At 47.2% G+C, this 18,193-nt stretch overlaps 2 long non-coding RNA genes across 2 annotated transcripts in view; one reads left to right on the top strand and one right to left on the bottom strand.

The window, feature by feature from the left end:
- The first annotated feature begins 310 nt into the window (after nucleotides 1–310).
- LOC137853938 (uncharacterized) lies at nucleotides 311–12,774 on the top strand. Its single transcript, XR_011094840.1, has 3 exons — nucleotides 311–729; nucleotides 11,789–11,888; nucleotides 12,636–12,774. It is a non-coding gene; the product is annotated as an uncharacterized lncRNA (long non-coding RNA).
- LOC137853939 (uncharacterized) overlaps nucleotides 12,465–18,193 on the bottom strand; it is a 22,232-nt gene continuing 16,503 nt past the window's right edge. The window contains exon 2 of the long non-coding RNA XR_011094841.1: nucleotides 12,465–14,864. This is a non-coding gene — a long non-coding RNA (uncharacterized lncRNA). The remainder of the gene's footprint in view (nucleotides 14,865–18,193) is intronic.

Below are 18,193 nucleotides of genomic sequence, written 5' to 3'. Positions count from 1 at the left end.
TTCCTGTTCTCTCTCCATATCTCTTTTTCAGAGGCCAGGTTTGCCAGCTGCTTTGCCCGTTTCTCATTTTCAAGCCAAATTGCTTCTTCAGGTCTATCCCCTCCCCCAGGCCAAGAGAGCAGTACATGGGGCCAGCCAGCAGACAAGGCCGTATGGCTGATGTTTGCCAACAGCCCTGCACGGCACAGGGCTGGGGGATTACTGTCTGCTTTAAAAGGAAAATAAAGCCCACCCTGACTGACTGACTGCCCAGATCCCTGCAGCCCTTCAACCCCAGGTGCGGGTTTTTAACCAGAGCAGCACTCAAGGGGAAGTGAGCTGTAGTCAGGAGCTGTGAAAGCTTGGGCCAAACCCAAGCCATTTGAGCTCCTTGAGCCTGGCACACAGCTCCGCAGGCCGGCACAGGCAGAGTCTGCAACTGGGAGAAGGACGAGCAGCACGAGGCTGTTTTTAGCACGCCCTTGGCTCTGCTCACAGCTGAAGTGTGCTCAGTAACCCGTCCTGCTAAACAGGCTGCCAGCCGCTGTTTGATTTGTGATAGAGGCAAGGCAACGCGCGCAGTGAGTGTACACAGCGAGCTGCAGTTTATATTTGGAGGACATTTGCCATGGGTTGGTCTGAGGGTATGGACCCAACAGAAGAGTTGCCAAGTGATAAGATCAGAAGTGCTTTTACAATCATTTATGTGCTGTGGTGAATGTGAGGTATTTACTCCACTTTCCTCCACAGGTAAGGCACCTTTCTTTTGCCGTAGGGTAAGGCTGTGAACATGAATTATGACCATAACGTAGGTGACAGGCTTTAAGTTGACTCTCTAGGCTGTTCATGGCAGGCTGCTCATTTGCCCTTATCCTCTGGAGTCCTTGAGTTTGATGCTAGGCTCCTCTTGCAGAGTAATTTGCATTTTGGTGTATGTTTCCAGGAGAGAATAATAGCATTTCACATGTGTAAATGACTATAAAGTGCACCAGGGAAGGGAAAATTAGACCTTTATCTTTTGAAAAGATATCCAAAAAAAAAAAAAAAGAGGCAACTTTGGACTGGAGCCAAAGGATATTTCCTCATTTTCAATCTAAAATACTAAGAGAATTGCATTAAAAATTATAGTTACAGAAGCAAAAAGGTTTAGCTAAATTTATGTTGCTAAATATTCAAAATCACCTTCTGCACAAAATCTTATCCCTACAAAAAAATTAAAATAATGCATTCATTTGAGAACGCAAAAGATTTCAATTTCCATTTATTGTCAAGGTTGAGAGGTTTTGAATAGGACTCCTGGGGAAAAGGGCAACTTTACTATTAAAAATGTAGCATTTTATTGCTTGAAAGTGATTTCCAAATACTAACTAATTCAGCCACAGAATAAGACTGTAGCACAGGACAGCTGTAATTCCCCTTGCAATTCCCATTCCATAGCTGGGAAGCTGAGATGCAAGTGTTGAATAGTTTCTTCAGTGCAAGAGTCAATGAAAATGCAGGACTTGGACAGGATTCCCATACTCCCAAGTATGAACATGCTACAAAGACTCCTTATAGGTTATCAGAAACTTTCTGAGATGCATTCCTGCACAGAAAAAAATAGTGACGTAATCTTCTGTAGCCTTTCTGTAGCACACCAATCTCCTACATGTCAACAGTTCTCCAAAATATAACCTACAAATCAGTTTTCAGAGATACAGGTACAACAAAAGCCACTTGGCAAGACAAATCCTTTGCAATAGACCACTTGCTGCTTCTAAAGGGTGATTCTGTTCAGCAGTTAGAAAAATAATTTTGCCCATCTCATGAGATGATTAAACATCATTTCCTATACCTAAGAACAATTTCTCATCATCTGCATTCCTGTGCAGTTAGAACTACCCAAATTCTGCCTTCTGGTAGTGAAAGGGTGACTAACTGTCTCAGGGGGAGGAAGAATGGTTTCTTCGTGACTCATATGGACCATTTGGATTCAAGTGGTTTTATTTATTTTTCCGCATTAAGAAAAAAAAGTCACCCACACAAAAGCTGTAGATGCCCAAAGAATCCATTTGAGTGGCTGAAATCCATTGCTTTCCCTCTGTTCATGGAGAAGTCTCTGCCTAGTGCCTGAGCAGAGAGAGGTTTCTGTGCAAGAAGCTGCGACTCTTCCTAAGTCTGAGATCCTAAAAGTGGCAGCTGAAGGAAAACTGTGGCCCCAGATGCACTTCTATGAGGAGAAAAGGTTGTGTACAGCAGATCTGCAACCTGCTGCCTCAGTCTTCCATATGCTTGACAATTTGGAGGATACAGCGAAAGTCAGAGTTGGTCCAAGAATCATATTTTTGCTGAGCTTTGAAGATGAAGTCAACCTACAGTTAAGGATGTTGTGATTTCCTTCAAAACCAGACCTTCCACGTTATATCAAGACAAAAGTGGTGGGATATATACAGTTTACCATGTAACTCTGCGGCTGAGGTGAGCCATCAACTATTATTATGTCAAGCTGAGAAGGAAAAAGGCCCAAACACCTTGAACTGGTCTTTAATAGTGAAGGATATTTCTGCACGTGAGTGTCACTAGGGAACTGGCTCTGAGGTAATGGGTTTTCTTCAGGAATAGGGAGGAGTTTTAAAACAAAGGTCCACATATAAAATTCATTTTTGATGGCTCTGAACCACAAACAGGTTCTCAATCTGAGCTAACAGGACATTAAGGCTTCAGTTGACTTCTGATGTGAATGAAATGTCTGGACCATTCAGATAAATTGTGTCTTTCTCTATGCTCTTCTAGAGGTAAGAGGTTGGCAGAAACATTTGTGGTCTGAATCAGCAAAGACTCACTAGCCCGAGACAAAAGTGTGGTAGGAAAGTGGCTACTATAAAACAGGACTAGAGCATACTGAATTATGTTTCCACAAGCATTACTTTTTAGTCAGATACAATCTGAGTTTGAGTTACCACCACTTACATTGTGCAGAGAAGTAGCCAAGTATGGCTCTTGTAGAATTGGAAGTGATTCCAATGGTTTCACCGGGATGAAAGCTACTTATCACGTACTTGGATTTGATTAAGTGCACAAAACATTGATGAGCATTCTACAAGAAAAATGCTTAACAGCATTACATTCTTCTGTTAGATCTATGATGAGGACTTGATCAAAGTTGTACATGCTTAAAAAAAATGAATTGAAAGAATGTTCCTTAACAGGTAGACAGTATATTAATGAAAGAAAGTGTTTTCCTCAAAGTATGCCAGAGGAGAAATTAATTACTGGGAGAATGGGGGAAGAAAAAGATCTCCACCTTCTGCAGTCTCCGAGTACTGTGCTATTTTTGCCCCTTGAAATCTAATTTCCATGAAACATTTCTGCAGAGCGTATGTTTTCTGAACATGAATTCCTTAGAAGACTTGCTAATACGAATGCCATAATTCCAGACTAAAGAGATAGTGCCCTGCTCCAAAGGGCACTTTGACTGGAAAAGATCATATCTCAAAGGGAACCTGCAGCTCATGCCATGGTATTATAAGTACCCACTGCCCAAGTGGGAGTCAGACTGACAGAGGGAGGTGTAAACTCCCTGAAGGTGGATGATGGGGAGGGTGTATATTATCTCCAGCAGCATAGGCTGAGTTTATGCCCAGAATATAAATACAGTTCCACTTTGATTTTAATGTCCCCTGCTGGCTTACACTGATGCAAGATTCTGGTGTAGCATCATGAACAGCATTTGCTTGTAGCTGGTTTCATTCAGTGGCATTTACAATAATAACGAACTGGCTTGCAGAGCATTTCTGTATGTGTATGCTTTGAGCAGTGCTACTTAAGGCTCCCTGCTTCTTCAGCTCCCTTTCAATATCCTTTTTATCCCATCTGCAACACTCTCCCTACCTCCTCCCACCTAGCAGACAGCAGAAACACTTGAGCTTTTCCCAGCCAACCTCATTTTCAGAAGAATGAATGTTTCAGATTGGCATGCCGGGACTGGGTCAGCACCAGCGAATTGTCCACCTGAATACATCGCCAACGCTGCCCCCAGCGATGGGCTGTGGGTGAAGTTCTGCCCCAGGAAAGAGGGATCTAGGCTCAGCACCTGCTTCTGAGACCTCCACAGTGGTATCACCCCAGTAGGACCTCTATGGCTGCTGCTGCAGGAGATGCTGCCTCCCATTCTCGCATGTCTGTGGAGCGGCCCAGCTAACAGCCACTTTGGCTTCACTCCAGGAAGATTTCTGCTAGATACCTGTGGCAAAGAACAAAACTCCCTGGGGTTTTATCATTGCCACCTAAAGATGGAGAGAGATGCATGGCAGAAGCCTGTTTCTATCAGTTGTTTTGGGGTAGGGTTGAACTCATGATCCTGTCCCACACTGTCAGCCTGTGGTGCCATCCCATGCATTCTGCTTCTGGGAACGGAGGAGAAGCCAGCATAGGGGGATTGGTGTATGTGCGTGTGAAACATCTGCTCATCACCCCGTCATCCCTCACTGTTTAAATGCGGCACTCCTGCATATACATGAGGTTTGAGGCTGTCAGCATTAGCCAGTCTTCTTCCCACAGGTGGGAGCCCTTCTCTGGCATGCGCAGTACGGGAAGGGCTATAGAGGAGGCACCAGTTACTGCAGCAGGTAGGTGAGGCAGCCCTCGCTTGTGGGGCTCTGCAGTTCTCTGAAGAACTGCAGGCCAAAGGAAGGAGGAAGATATGTCCTCTCTAATGCTACTACAGCAGTGAGAAGAAAACAGAGTTTGGTGTTTCTTGTTCTCTGTTGTTGATGTTAACTCCTGGCATGAACAACTTGATGAAGCTTGGGGCCCCGCAGGGTGTTTTAGTTCTTAGGGGAAGCTGTGACCAACCACCAGGTCTTTGATAGATCCCTGTTTATCTGTCAAGGCCAGGGAAAAGTCCTGATCCCTGGACACTCAAGACTCAAACAGGAGATCATCCTCTGCACACCACAGCCGTGGCTGAGAAAGTCCCCTGACTCTGGCATTTCTTTCAGTGCCAGGCTCCCAGCAACTTTCCAAGTGCTGCTGAAGACTTTCTCTGCTGCCTCCAGTTCTGGCTTCTCTGGGCTTCCTGCTTTCCTCTCCTAGGCACATACATTCCCTCACACTGTGCCCTGAGCGTGCCCTCCACTTTGAGCAGGGACCACTGCTATTTCAGCCCCTTGACAGTGAAGAGGCCTTACCCTCTCCTTAAAGCTCCTGGAAGAAACAGGAAGAAACAGGGCCAGGGAGGGAACACCTGTGATAAACCTGTCCAGCTTCAACTGGCCGATGTGCTGTGTCCTCAGATGAAGCCTCCTGCCAGGCAATGTCCTACCTGGTTCCACATCCAGCGCTGCAGGGATGAGTCACCAGGCGCCAAGGCCCTTCACAGGCACGTTTCCACCCTGTCAGCAAGCCACAGCTCAGGTTCTCGTTAGCATTCCCAGGCTTGCAAATAACCACCAGCATGTGACACCACATCCTCTCTTCGGGAACAAGTGACTCGGTGTGTGGGTTCAAAGTGGCACACTCAGAGGCTCCCCGGTGGCTCCACACACAGCAGGACTGAGCCCAGGAGCTCTGACTTGCTGGCAGGATGGTGAAGAGGGCCATGTACTCAGATGGTTGCCTTGTTCCTCTACGGGAGGTCCCTGTTCCCCCTGCAGAGACATCTCAGGTGACCCTGAGGTAGATCCTGGGCACACCAAAGCATGAAGGAGAAACGGGTGGAGAATGTGAACTGACTGGGAGCCAACTTGGGGAGGGCTGCAGGGAAGGTGGAAGAGGGAAACAGGCGTCCTGAGGACACTGTCCCCCTCACAGGTCAGAGCCCTCAGGGAGACCAGAGCCAAGGCAACAGCAAGGCCTGCACAAAATGCTCACAACAACATTTATGAAGTCTTCAAATGTTAAGCTCTCACATTTCAGTTTCTTCCAAACAAGCTCATTCAGAGACACGAGTTGTAAAGTGCTGGGGGAAGGCTGTTGGAAAACAGCATTTCTGAATTTCAATGGACTTTCGAAGCAGACTTGCTGTCAAGCCAGACTCAGACCTTTCCTCCACTGGAAGATGTGTTAGAATGAAATCCGGCTGTCATACAGGCAAGCTGGGGTGAAAAGGCCTCAAAAACAGGAACGCAGCCCTTAGCTTCAAGACTGCCCACCAAAGTACTTTTATTTTTCTTTTCATTATTGTTTATCTCAGCTATTAACATTCTGCTCATACCTCTATTAGCATACAAACTGGCCCTGTCCCTTCTTTTAAATCTCTCTGCAGAAACAAAAGAAATACTCTTGCTCTCAGTAAATACAGCGGTGCAGGTGCTCCTTGCAGATAAGGTAAAAAAGCGACTTCAAACATTAGTAACAACTTATGAAAGCCACAGCTGAATTTTTAGTAGCTGAGTACCACAAACAAGTCCTGGGATATGAGTACATATTTCATATTTGTCTTTATTCCAGCACAAAAATCCAGTTTCGGAGACAGGCTAAACAAAGGGATTTCTCCGTTGTAATAAAAGACAGCGCTGAGGTTATGTTCAGGTCTATCAGACACGAGCATCTGGTTTGTTTTGCGTTATGAGATCAAGCAATATCAACGGAGATGCCCATTCTGGGGCGGGCAGCTCAATCCCAGCAACAGCAAGAGGCCACAGGAGAAGCAGACTAATTTCTGAAAAGACATAAAAACCCTCGCTCCGAGTCACTTGACACCTAGGCCGAGGTAACGATCTGCGGCGGGGTACAGATGTGCCATGGCCGCCAGCCAAACCCCACACATCCAGCCCAGAGGAGCAGCACCGACGACACTCTCCTCCTCCATCCCACCTCCTCCCTGCAAACAAGGCGAATTGCATCGTCCTCCAGCCCACTGCCAATGTGCTGTGAGCTCTGCCGAGGCGTATTTCCACGTTGGCGGTGATTGCTGCAAGGGGACAAAGCGACAGGGCTCTGCGCAGCCTCCTGTGTGCTGCCAGCCCCTCTCAGCCGAGCTCTTCCTCCAGCACCAGCCAAATTTTTTGGCATCCAAGCACCACAGGCCACACGTGGAGCTGGCGGCTGACACGATCTTTCCTCCCAGGTTGGGTCCCAGGCGGAGGCCAGGTTTTCAGAAATGATCCTGCTGTGGAAAACTGGCTCTCGCCACCCCTGGCTCGCAGGCTCCACGTCCCCATTTCCCAGGTCAGGGGCTGGGAAGCTTCTCAGGTGATTTGGGGGTTAGGAAAGCTTTGTGCAAAGCCATCTGCTTTGAAGTGCCTACCTTAGGGCAATGGGGAAAGTTGTCCTGTGAATGACTTACAGCACTGGATCCCTATATGGTCCCTAAAGGCAAATGATCAGGAATTTTTAAAACTAATTAGCTACGATTAAGTGTTTGACATTTGTGTCAGCCCTGTCCGCTGAATTACAGTTTCCCAGATCTTTTATGTGCTGCAGTTGAATTTCCTTTTCAATATCAAAGAGTGCTTTCTTTTTTCTTCATAATATATTTTTAAGAGTGACAAGAGATCGATAAAAACGTGTAATTGAGGGATCCATAAAGCCTACATAATTTAGCTCCATATAGCATGCTTTAATAAAACAAGACACACCAGTTGGTTGGTATGCAGGCAGGTATATGCATCTTTGTCTCTGATTTGGTTTATGTTAGGCTTTGTTCTTTTAAACACTGACAGCTATTTAACACTTTATTAGGAAAATCAAAATTTAATTAAAACACTGTAATGCAAGGTTCCTCTCCTCAGCTTAAATTAAAAATAATGACCTGTCCCCTTTTTTTTGGCTAGGAAAAGAAAGAAAAGAAGTGTTGATCATTCCCCATCCCTTGAATTTTTTATGGGTTTTGTCACAGTTAAACAAACAAGCAGTGTTTTTCTATAGACTCTCCCTTATAGACCCAGATGACTGTGACAGTCAGCAGCCAACCTCAATTACAAATAACTTTTGGTTACTTCATGTTACTCTGCCTGGAAAAGGGCAAGCTGTGAAGCCACCCCAGTTCTCCCTGTAGGGCTCCCCCTCTGCATAAAGGGCAGAGCCACCAGCTAGACAAGGAGCTCACGGCTGCACAGCCACTCGGCAGCGGCTCTGTGTTAGGAATCAACCAGCCACACGAATATGTCACTTGATAGCTGGCCATGGTCACACCAGGCCAGTAGAAGAAGCCAGAGGAAAAGTTTCCTTCTGTAAAAGTGAGTGGCAAGCTGCTGAATCACTCTGGCAGGCAGGAGTCAGCATGTCTAGGGGAAGAGAAAGTCAATGTCTCCTGCAGGGAATATTAATAATAAAAACCAAAGCAAGGACATTCAGGACTCGAAAGGATCTTTACATTTAGTAAAAAACATTCCAAGAGTGGCTCCACGCACAAATTAATATTTCAGGAACCGTAAAACAATATTCATTTTATATTTATGATACAACATCATTCATCCACCAGGGTTTCAAAGTATTTTACAGTCACACACCAAGAAAGCATCTCATTTGCAGTGAAATGCAGCTTCCCTGTCATGGAAGTAAAGCAGTTGACAGAACTGCCTAGGACACAAGGGAAAAAATGTTGCCATCAAGGGAATTTGAGAGAGCTCACTAGTGCTGCTCCTGTTTTTTAAGCCCAGGATGGGCCTAAGTAACTGCAGAAGCTGGGCACGGGGAGAAGAGACAAATGGAAAAACTGGGTAGAGCAACCACAGATGTATGTAGAAGTTTTAGACAACTCGTTGCTGAAACCTGGCCGGTCCTGTTCAGATAAATAAAGATGTAATAATTTATGAGAAATGGATTTTATTGTCCTTTCCTCCCAGTCGTCTCTCTGTTAAAACATTGGCAAAAAGACTTAGCAGAAATTAGCCAGACCCAGGAAAAATCCACAGCTGCAGCATGCAAACCACTGGGGATCCCTGTCCCTCGTGGGGCCCATCCCCACTCAAAAATTGGAGGGGAAGCCTCCCTTTCTTCTTCTCTCAATCCCTGTCAGCCCTTCCCAAGCAGAGGAAAAAGGATGCAAAGTTAGCGCTTGTTTACTGGGGACACTGAGTATTCACCAGCCAATATATATTTCCACCGATGCTATAGGTTGAATTTTTGCAAATACTGCAGTCAACTTCATCAGTAACAACCAGAAATACCCTTCAAAAAGAAAATAGTGAATGCAACACCTCTGCCACCAAACTAAATAATCCTATATGCATAAATATTCTTAAAATACTGGATTTGTATCAGATGCAACAGAAGCTGTGATAGGGGATATGCTTTGTTACAGCCTGATGTAGATTTAAACTCAAATACTGCACTCTCATAGACAGACACCACCCCAAATCCAATTTTCCTCTCAAAATGGAAGTGCAATAAATAAAATAGACTGCCCAAACTGTCTACATAAGTCCCGTCAATGCCATGTTTTGGGGTTGCTGTTGCTGTTGCTTTGTTTTGCTTGTTTGTTTGTTTCATATTTCGGTATGTATATGCACGCACATACACACGTGGTTGAAATATAAATTTATGTTCGCTCAGGGACAGAGCTTGCTTTTGGTCTCTCTGTGAAGACTGAATATTTTTAAAATAATCATTAGAAAGAAAGAGAGAAGGGGAAAGAAAGAAAAAAAAAAAACTATTAATTTTCATTTGGAGAAAGCTTTAGCTCATTAACAGGGCTTGTCTTTGATGCAAAAGTTGCTAGGAAAAGGAAGCACAGAATGTTAGAGGCAGTTTGCCTGGTGCAAAAATGAGCGTAATTTGGCCAAAACACGTATTTTATTGGGCATCAAGGACTATTGATTGAGAGCATCGCAAAGGGCACAAAACCTTCCGTAGCTCTGTAGCAACACTGACACCAACAAGGAGGGTTTTCAGCTGAGGCATGCAGTGTTTTGCACAACCCCTTCTCGCTGCATATGGCATTTCAGATGGCAGCTGTGACTTCCCGAGAAAGATCTTGGAGCCTTCTAGGTCAGCAAGTCAGGTGCCAGCGCTGTTTTACAAGCAGCAGGGCCCTGTCGGTGCTGCCACCAGTAACCTGCTCTCCAAAATCCCTCCTTCGCCTGCAGTCCAAGCACTGCAGTGGGCTTGCTGCCTTGCTCGTGCCTGAAACTGCTCCTAATTTTACGCCGCTGCTCCTGTCTTTAAACGTACACTCAAGGCACACTTTCTGAAAACCTGTCCCCCTGCACCTCTGTGTGTACACTGCATCGATAATGCGAGCGCTGTGCAAATGCTTGCAGAGCAGAGCGGCATATTTGGTGTAAAAATATTTAAGAGCCAAAGGTGAGTTAGAAATATATCACATGTGCTTTCCAGGGGAAGAGGTTAATTCAGCAGTTTAGCTGGGACTGTGCAAGGAGCAGAGAGAGACTCCAGATGTATCTGCATGCCCTGCAAGATGGTCTGTTTAGCGGTATCGCATCACCCCAGCAAATTTCCATTGACTACTCATGCCTTGGTGCTGAATATTATTTCCAGCTTTCTGTGAAAATAGTAACTTTTGGTGGGTGACAATGTGTACAGTAAAACTTGTAGATATGAGAAAAAGAACTGCAAATGGTCTAGCTCATATTTTAGTTCCAGTTCCCGAAACTCTGGTAAATAGCATGAGCAAGCTTTTGCCAGATCAACACAGTGATGCTCTGTTAGCCAGGTGCTTGCATTTATCGTGACTCCCCCCTACACACACACACATACCCAGGCACCTTCTGTAAGGTGGGTCTTTTAATTCAAACACAAAAATAATTTTAAAGCAATCCACTGCCACTCTATTACGATTATGTTCTCTGCTACTGAATCTAAGCCAAGGACTCTGGGGACAGCGAACACATTAATGTTCTTGGAAAGTCATTTAACATATGTCTCTTTCCATTTAAACCCTGCTGATCACTCCATGGATTTAATTTTCCCAGCCATAAAATAAGCCTATGATATCTAGTTACCTGGTTTGTGGATATAGATGGTTGCAAGTAAAGGACTTGAAGAGTTAAGTAATTAACAAAGAAGACCTTCACCTGCCACAGGGCTCACCCTCTGTGTGAGGACATGGTGTGAAGACCAAGCTGAGCAGCTGAGATGAGCACCTGGTAGACCCGCTTACGTGGCCAATGAAGACAACTGCAGGCACAAGATGGCTGTTGAAAAACACTGTGGGTGAATGGGACATTGCCCGTGCTTTGTGGGATGAGAGGATGAGGCAGATGGGATGCGGTGGTGGGAAGAGCACCGTCACCCTCTGCAGCACTGTCACGAGGGCTTGGGAGAAGGCATGACACCAAGGAGGCCCAGGGCAGGGCACACAGTGGGGAAGGAGATCAGAAATTTGTGTTGACGGATGGTCAACCCCCTATCTCAACACTATTAAAGCTGACACCACCATCCACCCTGGATTCAAGCACCGTAACCCAACCACCAGGCATCTCTCCACCCCTGGCTGCTCTCAGCTGACGCTTGTTGGAGGGCAAGGACATCTCCTGTGCAGATCTGTGCTGCTCCCCTCACAACCACAGAGCCAGTTAAGGACTGCCTCTCGGTGCCACGACTCAGACAAAAATCAAGAGGCCACACTTCAGGCTAAGTATCTAATTGCCTTTTCATTCCCTGGTGCTTAATCATCAGTAAATACAGGAATAAAACATCACAAAGGGCAGCTCTGACATACCCGAATAGCTCCCTGCTCTGGTGCCCGGTCTGCACACCAGCCACTCTGCCCTTCCCTCCCCCTCCTTGGCCAAGGTGTCTCTCCCTCTTTTAGGGTCCTTTTTTAGGACTTTAGGACCTCAGGCACATGCTTCCCTCCCTGCCTGAGGCTGGCCATCGTGCACAACCACTGCCAGAGGCTACAGCCCAGGTTGTTTTCTTGTAGGGCTTACAGAAACCTCTCCTAAAGCAGAGGACAAGAACAGCTCAGCTCCTTCACACCCTTGCAGGGCAAGGAGGCTGCGTGGGATTGCTCAGGATCAAAGGTGGGTTCGGTGTGGGACTGGCCACAGGCAGGGCCGGTCGCAAACACAGATCCCAGCACAGATTTCTGGTTATCCAACAAGTACTTGTCACGTCCTGCAGGATGGGTATAGCATGTGGCAGCCCAATTACAGCACGTGGAGCAGGAGGTGGCTGTGCCATAAAGCAGCAGACAGTAATTAAAATTAGCCTGGGGAGGTGGGGGGGGGAGCATGGAGGGAGAGACTTTAACTCTTCCTTTTCTTTATTCTATTTCCTATGTTTAGTTCCTTTCCCATTCTTTTCCTCGGCTCCTTTTGTTACTTTCCCAATCATCACGCCACGCTTTTGCAGCCCGATATTTTCCCTGTTGGCAGGGAAAATCGCCCCTCCCTCCAGGCAGGGGCAGAGATGCTGGAGGGCAGCAGCAGGGCCCCCTGCAAGGCAGTGACCCCACGAGGGCAGCCCCAGATGCCCTGCAGGCCCTACGAACGCCTCCCAACCTCGGAGCCTAACGCTGTGGTAATGCCGCCTGTGGTAACAGCAACCCAGCGCTCCCCGTGAATAATCACAGAATTTATTTATAGTGACAAAACGAGAGGGCCTTTTATGCAATATTCACTAAGGTTACCCAGGTCAATAGCAGCCTAGTCAGCGTGACTCATCCTGTGGAATTAAATATTTTATACATAGCACAGTTATCGGCTGCGTCTGGCTTGCCTTCCAGTAACTGCCTTGGTCTCATTTTCCCCTTTTTCTCCCCAAAACAGAGCAGAGAATTCAAAGCACCCCGTATGGCACAGCATCTGGTTCTCCTTACTCGATGTCAGACAAGCGATCAAAGATGCAGAAGGAGTGCTTGCACTAACGCCGTCTCTTGAAATAGCTTTGCCTGGTGATCTGTAGGAAATAATGGCCTGCGCGTAGGACGGGGCACCCCGCAGGCTCCCAGCCGCTGCGCGGGGTCAGGTCGGTGCCGCTCTCACAGGAGGGTTGCTCCAGGGCCCAGGAAGCCGAGCGATTCATGCAAGGTCGCCGAGAAAGCTGAAAAGCAGGGCTGGGGACAGAGTTTAAAAGCTCTGAGTGCAAGACCCCACAGGGAAATTGTCTGCAAGCTTTCAGGGTTCAGACGGCTGAATGGAAAGCGATGCTCACCGGAGCCTTTTGCCCTGCCCTGACACATGCAGAAGGAGCTGAGCCTGCGGGTCCTGCCCTGCTGTCCCAGCACAGCTTCAAGGGAGACGTGTGAGAGCATCCCCCACCAGCAGTGTGGGTGGTGCAAAGAGCAGGTGGGAATAAAAGTGTCAGAGAAACAGCGCTGTTAGGGCTGGAGGGCTGTCCGCACCTCAGGCCCAAGAGCTCTGCAGCAAAAAGCTCGGGCCAGTTGTGGGAGAGGATCCGAGCAGAGCATCAGCGGGGTCCCAGCCCCACAAAGACCCCCAGAGCTGTGCCCATGGGGTAAGAGTCACTGCACACATCCACCAGGCTGAGCAGGCACGGGGCAGAAAGCTCAGCGGCTGCGGGGGCAATGCGAGCTCTGCAAGTGCTCCTTAAACGTGCCACGCAGGAGGCTTCCCGAGAGCGCTCAGCGTGAGGGCTGGGACCATTATTCCCCACTGACATGCGACTGTGAATGTATTTTCATGGTCTCTTTCTTTTTTTCTTTTTTTTTTTTTTTCCCCCTCAATAAAATTGGCCAGAATAGCAATTACATTGAGACAAGGACTAAATTGTTTTGATTTAAGCCGTTCCCATTTGGAAAGGGGCATTACTGGAACAATGGATATAATAAAGCGATACTTGTTTACATGACTTTTCCATTAGCAGAGGAGAATTTGTGGGAGGTGTAAACTTTTCCAGACATTCAACTCGAGCTGCTTAATGAAACATTTTAACTAAAGCATCAGGGTACGTAAGGGTGATTTACCACAGCTCATTGCTTCGTTGGGGTGGCGCAGAACATCCTAAAAGAGTGTAAGCAACTGATCTCATAGCCTCCTTCTGCACATCTGGGTACTTAGCAGGTCATGCAGATTTCCCTGCTTTGTTACCCAGCTCCAAGCCCAGACCTCGGTCACCATCTCCAGGAGGTCCACGGCAGCCCCACCACATCTGCTGAGGGAAGCAAACACTTCACTCAGAAGCCTCTGGTCACGGGGCTGGGTCCTTTGAGGGCAGCAGGGCGCCTGTGCTGGTGGAGGCATCATCACCGTGTCAATGCTGTGCAGACGGCAGTGGAGGTCAGAGTTGGTTGGGATGCTCCTGTATGGTCCAAGCATCAGGAAGCGCTGCGAGGAAGCATCTCTTGCTCTGCGTCAGGTATCGATCCATCACATAGCTGCTGCTCGTGTAATTAAGTCCCCCGAGCAGATAAGGGAGAAAAATAACTTGGGAAAAGAAAAGTATCAATGGCCGCAGCTGAGAAGTTAAAGGGTTTTATGGATTCAGGATGCAGGAACAAGCACCGTGAGCTTCTCTTATGGAGAAACAGACATTTCTGACACACACACACACACAGCCAACACCCAGAGGTCAGATTATGGTCCCAGCCATTTCAAATGGAGTTGTAAATGAGAGGAGCTCATACCCTGAAGTTCAGCCTTTGGGCATATCTTCAGAAATGCTGGCTTTTGCTGGGGAAATACTGAAATTTCACCACGCACAGCATCAGCCCATGGCCATGGGTGGCCCTGCTCTCCTGGGAAGGGCGAAGGGGCTCTGCTCCAGCACTGGGACACGTTTCAGACCCACCGAGCTGAAGTTCTTGGCCTTCTCACAGTTTTCCACTACTGTAAATTTCTTCCAATAATGAGCTCTGACTGCATCACCACCAGGCTTGAAATTTGTGTGCATTTCTACCCTAACAAACCCTGCTCTGCCACACAAGTAGCCCGGCAGCACTAATTGCTCCCATTAGCTAATAGCGCTTGAATCATCTTTGTGGGTCAGCTGTGAGTTTGTGCACATGACATTTACGCGTGGCATGGGAGAGGAGGTCCCTGCAAATACAATTAAAGAAAAAAAAAAAAAAAAAAACATGAAAGAACAAGCAACACTAAAGAGAAATGAAATACGAGAAATACAAGTGATGAGGTGACACCAGGGTGGCCAATGCAGCCCTCTCAATTTTGAAGGACCTAGTGGCCCCACAGTTCTTGCATTTGGCCCTACAAAACAGAGAAACTCTGCCACAGGAATAAATCACAAGTGCAGCAAGCTGTCCTAGGAGTAAATGTACGAAGAGCTCAATTTGTCCTGATGGATGGATAGACAGTGTCACAGTTCACTTCATCTGACAGGACTAAGATTCGTACACAGCACAAATTGATTCAGAAAAGAGAAGACTGCCATGTGCTATTACCGTTACATTTGATCTTAATAACTACGTACTATAAGCAGATTTTGGTGTCGGGCTTCTTCAAGGAGAAAAAAAAATACTAAAAACAACAACTAAGAGAAGCCCAGTGCATCTATACACAGCAGGAATCAAGCCCCCTGAGCACACTCCTGTTGAGAGAAGACTATGATGGGTGGGAGGAATCACACTAAATCCTGTCCCATTTTCCCCCTTTCGTCCTCTCCCTCCACCCCCATCATCGCAGTGCTTGGTACTCCTAGAGGCTCTGCTAAATGCAAGGGAAGGAAGGCACACAGTTTGTGCTGCGTGTGAATCCAACGTTGTTACAGCTGTTAATTCTTCTCCTCCTGCCCTGTTTACCAGAGCAGTTCTGGTTTTGTTTACCCTCCTGTCACACGAGGCAAGCAGGACTTTAGGATTCCTATATGCTCTGGCCACTTGTCACGGTTTCTTTGCCTGGACATGCAGAATGGCTGCATCCCCAAAAAAGGGGGATTTAAGTGAGAAGAGGTATCACTGCAGAGTTAATGCAAAGTAGTTAACCCTTCTTTTGAATAGGAAAAAAGGAAAGGAAAAAATAAATAAATAAAGAAGGGAAAAGACGGCGTTAGCAGGGAGGTACAGGTTACATCCCTCGTTCCCTCGCCCACCACACAGCACACGAAATGCCAGACAAAACATCTCCCAGGTCCCACAGCTGGCGGTGGCAGCTGAGTGCCAGGAGACGTTTCGGGCAGCTCAGGAGAAGCCGAGCAGCCCGGCACACCCTGGGCTGGTTTCTGTCCTCGGAGAGCCCACCCCGGCCCTGGCTCCTTGCCCGCCTCACAGTGCAATGGGATCCTGGCTGTGCCACTGCCTGTCCTTTTGCTGGGAGTAGAGCAGCCTCCCATGAGGAGTGGGGGGAAAGAAAAGACATATTTGTTTACATGCGATTGCTTACTGAATGTATCTGCTTTTTTTCTTTTCTCATGAATGGCTTTTATTTCTTCTTGGGTACTTCCTGCCAACTGGAGCAGAGGTGAAGGGAAACAAATTTAATCCGGGTGTTAGCAAAAGTCACCCTTTGCAACCAGAAAAGCCATAAACATCGTCCTTTTCCTTTTTTCTTCCTCTTCTCTTCTAAGCAAACAATCACATGCAATCCACCGGGGAGAGTGATTCACCATAAAATCTCTCTGTTTAATCAGCATGCCCAAGAAGATTGTCGTCTTCTTATAATTACGTGGAGCACACAAGTTCGAAGCCGTGCTCCCTCCCAGTCCGAGTGAACCGGGAGAGGAATCCCTTGGAGTCCCACGCCCCGTATCTGACCGGCAGCCTCATTCCCTAGTCACAAAGCCGAAATTAAATTCGGTGTCATTACCGCCAAGGGCAAGCAGCCTGACACCAGATTATCAGACTCCTTCCCACCTCCCGCTCCTCTCCTCGGCCTGCCACTTGTGGGTGTATATACACGTACACACTCCTCTCTCTCTCTCACACACACACACTTAGCCCAATTTCCTTATCTACGTGATATATCACCACTGGATTTTGACAGCTATACAGGTAGGGGCTGTGAGCTGAGAATCTGTATGGAGAAAATATTTAGCTGCGGCGTGTCAAGATAGAAGGCGAGGGAATTGGAGCAACGTAATGAAGAGAACGGCAGCAAATGAAAAGATGGAGTGGATAAGTAAAGAAGAAAGAGCCTTTAACAAAAATGCACAACAAATAGAGGAATGCAAAAGATTGTTTCTATGGCAATGTAAGAAAGACTGCAAAACTGCTGTCTGCAAGCAAATGTATTTAAAATGAAACATGAGGTAACTGAGGTAACAGAGCCTGTGTCACTGATGGCAAAGCACTTTAGCAGCAGTGAGCCTCCAGCGTCCCCTTCCCTTCCCACTGGCTGCAACACAAGAGTACGGCCACCACAGCTCGGCTGGGGGACTTGTGGCGGTGGCCCCACAGCTCAGGTGGCCAGGCTGCTCCTCGATCCTTGCCAGGAAAAGCCACCCTGCCTCTTTCTCACCCACCCCTCAAAAAAAAAAAAAAAATACACGTCCCTGGAGGCCCCCTTCCCATGTGTGTACCTGAGGTGTCAACTTGGCAGCTTCAGCCAGTCCCCAAGGGCTCCTCACGGGATGGGGCCAGCCTCTGAGTGGGACTGGTGTCACCTGCTGAGCCCCCTCTTTCTCCTGCCTGAGACCTGAGGCAGGCACTTGTTGGGGCCGTGAGGCTGTGCACGCGTAACGTGCCATAAAACAAACCCCGTTACTTTGCGTATAAATTGACAAGTAAATTAGAATTCATTCTTAGGTCAAAATGGCTGAGATAAAAGCTGAAAATAGCGAGGAAACGAACTCAGATATGCCTACCTGTTGATGAACCTGTTCCTAATCCACTGCAAGGAAAAAAGAAAATTAAAAAAGAAACCCGAATTTCCTCTACACGACCCCTCTCGCAGAGCCCGTTTGTCTGCACTAAATGCTGCTGGGGGGGGTCTAAAGCACAGCAAGGGGGCTGTGGCAAGGCAGAGGATGTAAACAGAAGAGCAAAGAGATTACTTCAACACAAATTCTTATCAGTTTTGCTATTCAGTGCCTGTCTTTCAGCGATGTGGCATTTCGGCTCCCGAAACTCTATTATGCCCTATTTATATCCATTTTCTGAATGGTAAAAGCTGTAACCTAGCACCTCGGGCACTGGGCTGAGGCTTTGAAAAGTTGGGTCTGGCTTGTCACTGCGTATGCAGCCATAGCAATGCCTTTATCCAAAAATCAGGGATAATACATCCCTGCTGCAACCAAAGCCAGCTTATGAGATCCTCTTGTGTGGGCCCTTTAAGTGCCGAGGGCTTATGCTGCTGCATGTATTGCCTTTGAATCAAATTCAGCTTTCTTTCAACATGACAGCTTATTTATTCTTAGCGCTCTTATTTGTGCTAATGCCACTGTCATCTATCAAAATGCAGCTGGTGTCCGCTGT

Source organism: Anas acuta, chromosome 3, assembly GCF_963932015.1.
Source record: "Anas acuta chromosome 3, bAnaAcu1.1, whole genome shotgun sequence".
Taxonomy (NCBI): Eukaryota; Metazoa; Chordata; class Aves; order Anseriformes; family Anatidae; genus Anas; species Anas acuta.
This window is presented reverse-complemented; position numbering and strand designations above follow the sequence as displayed.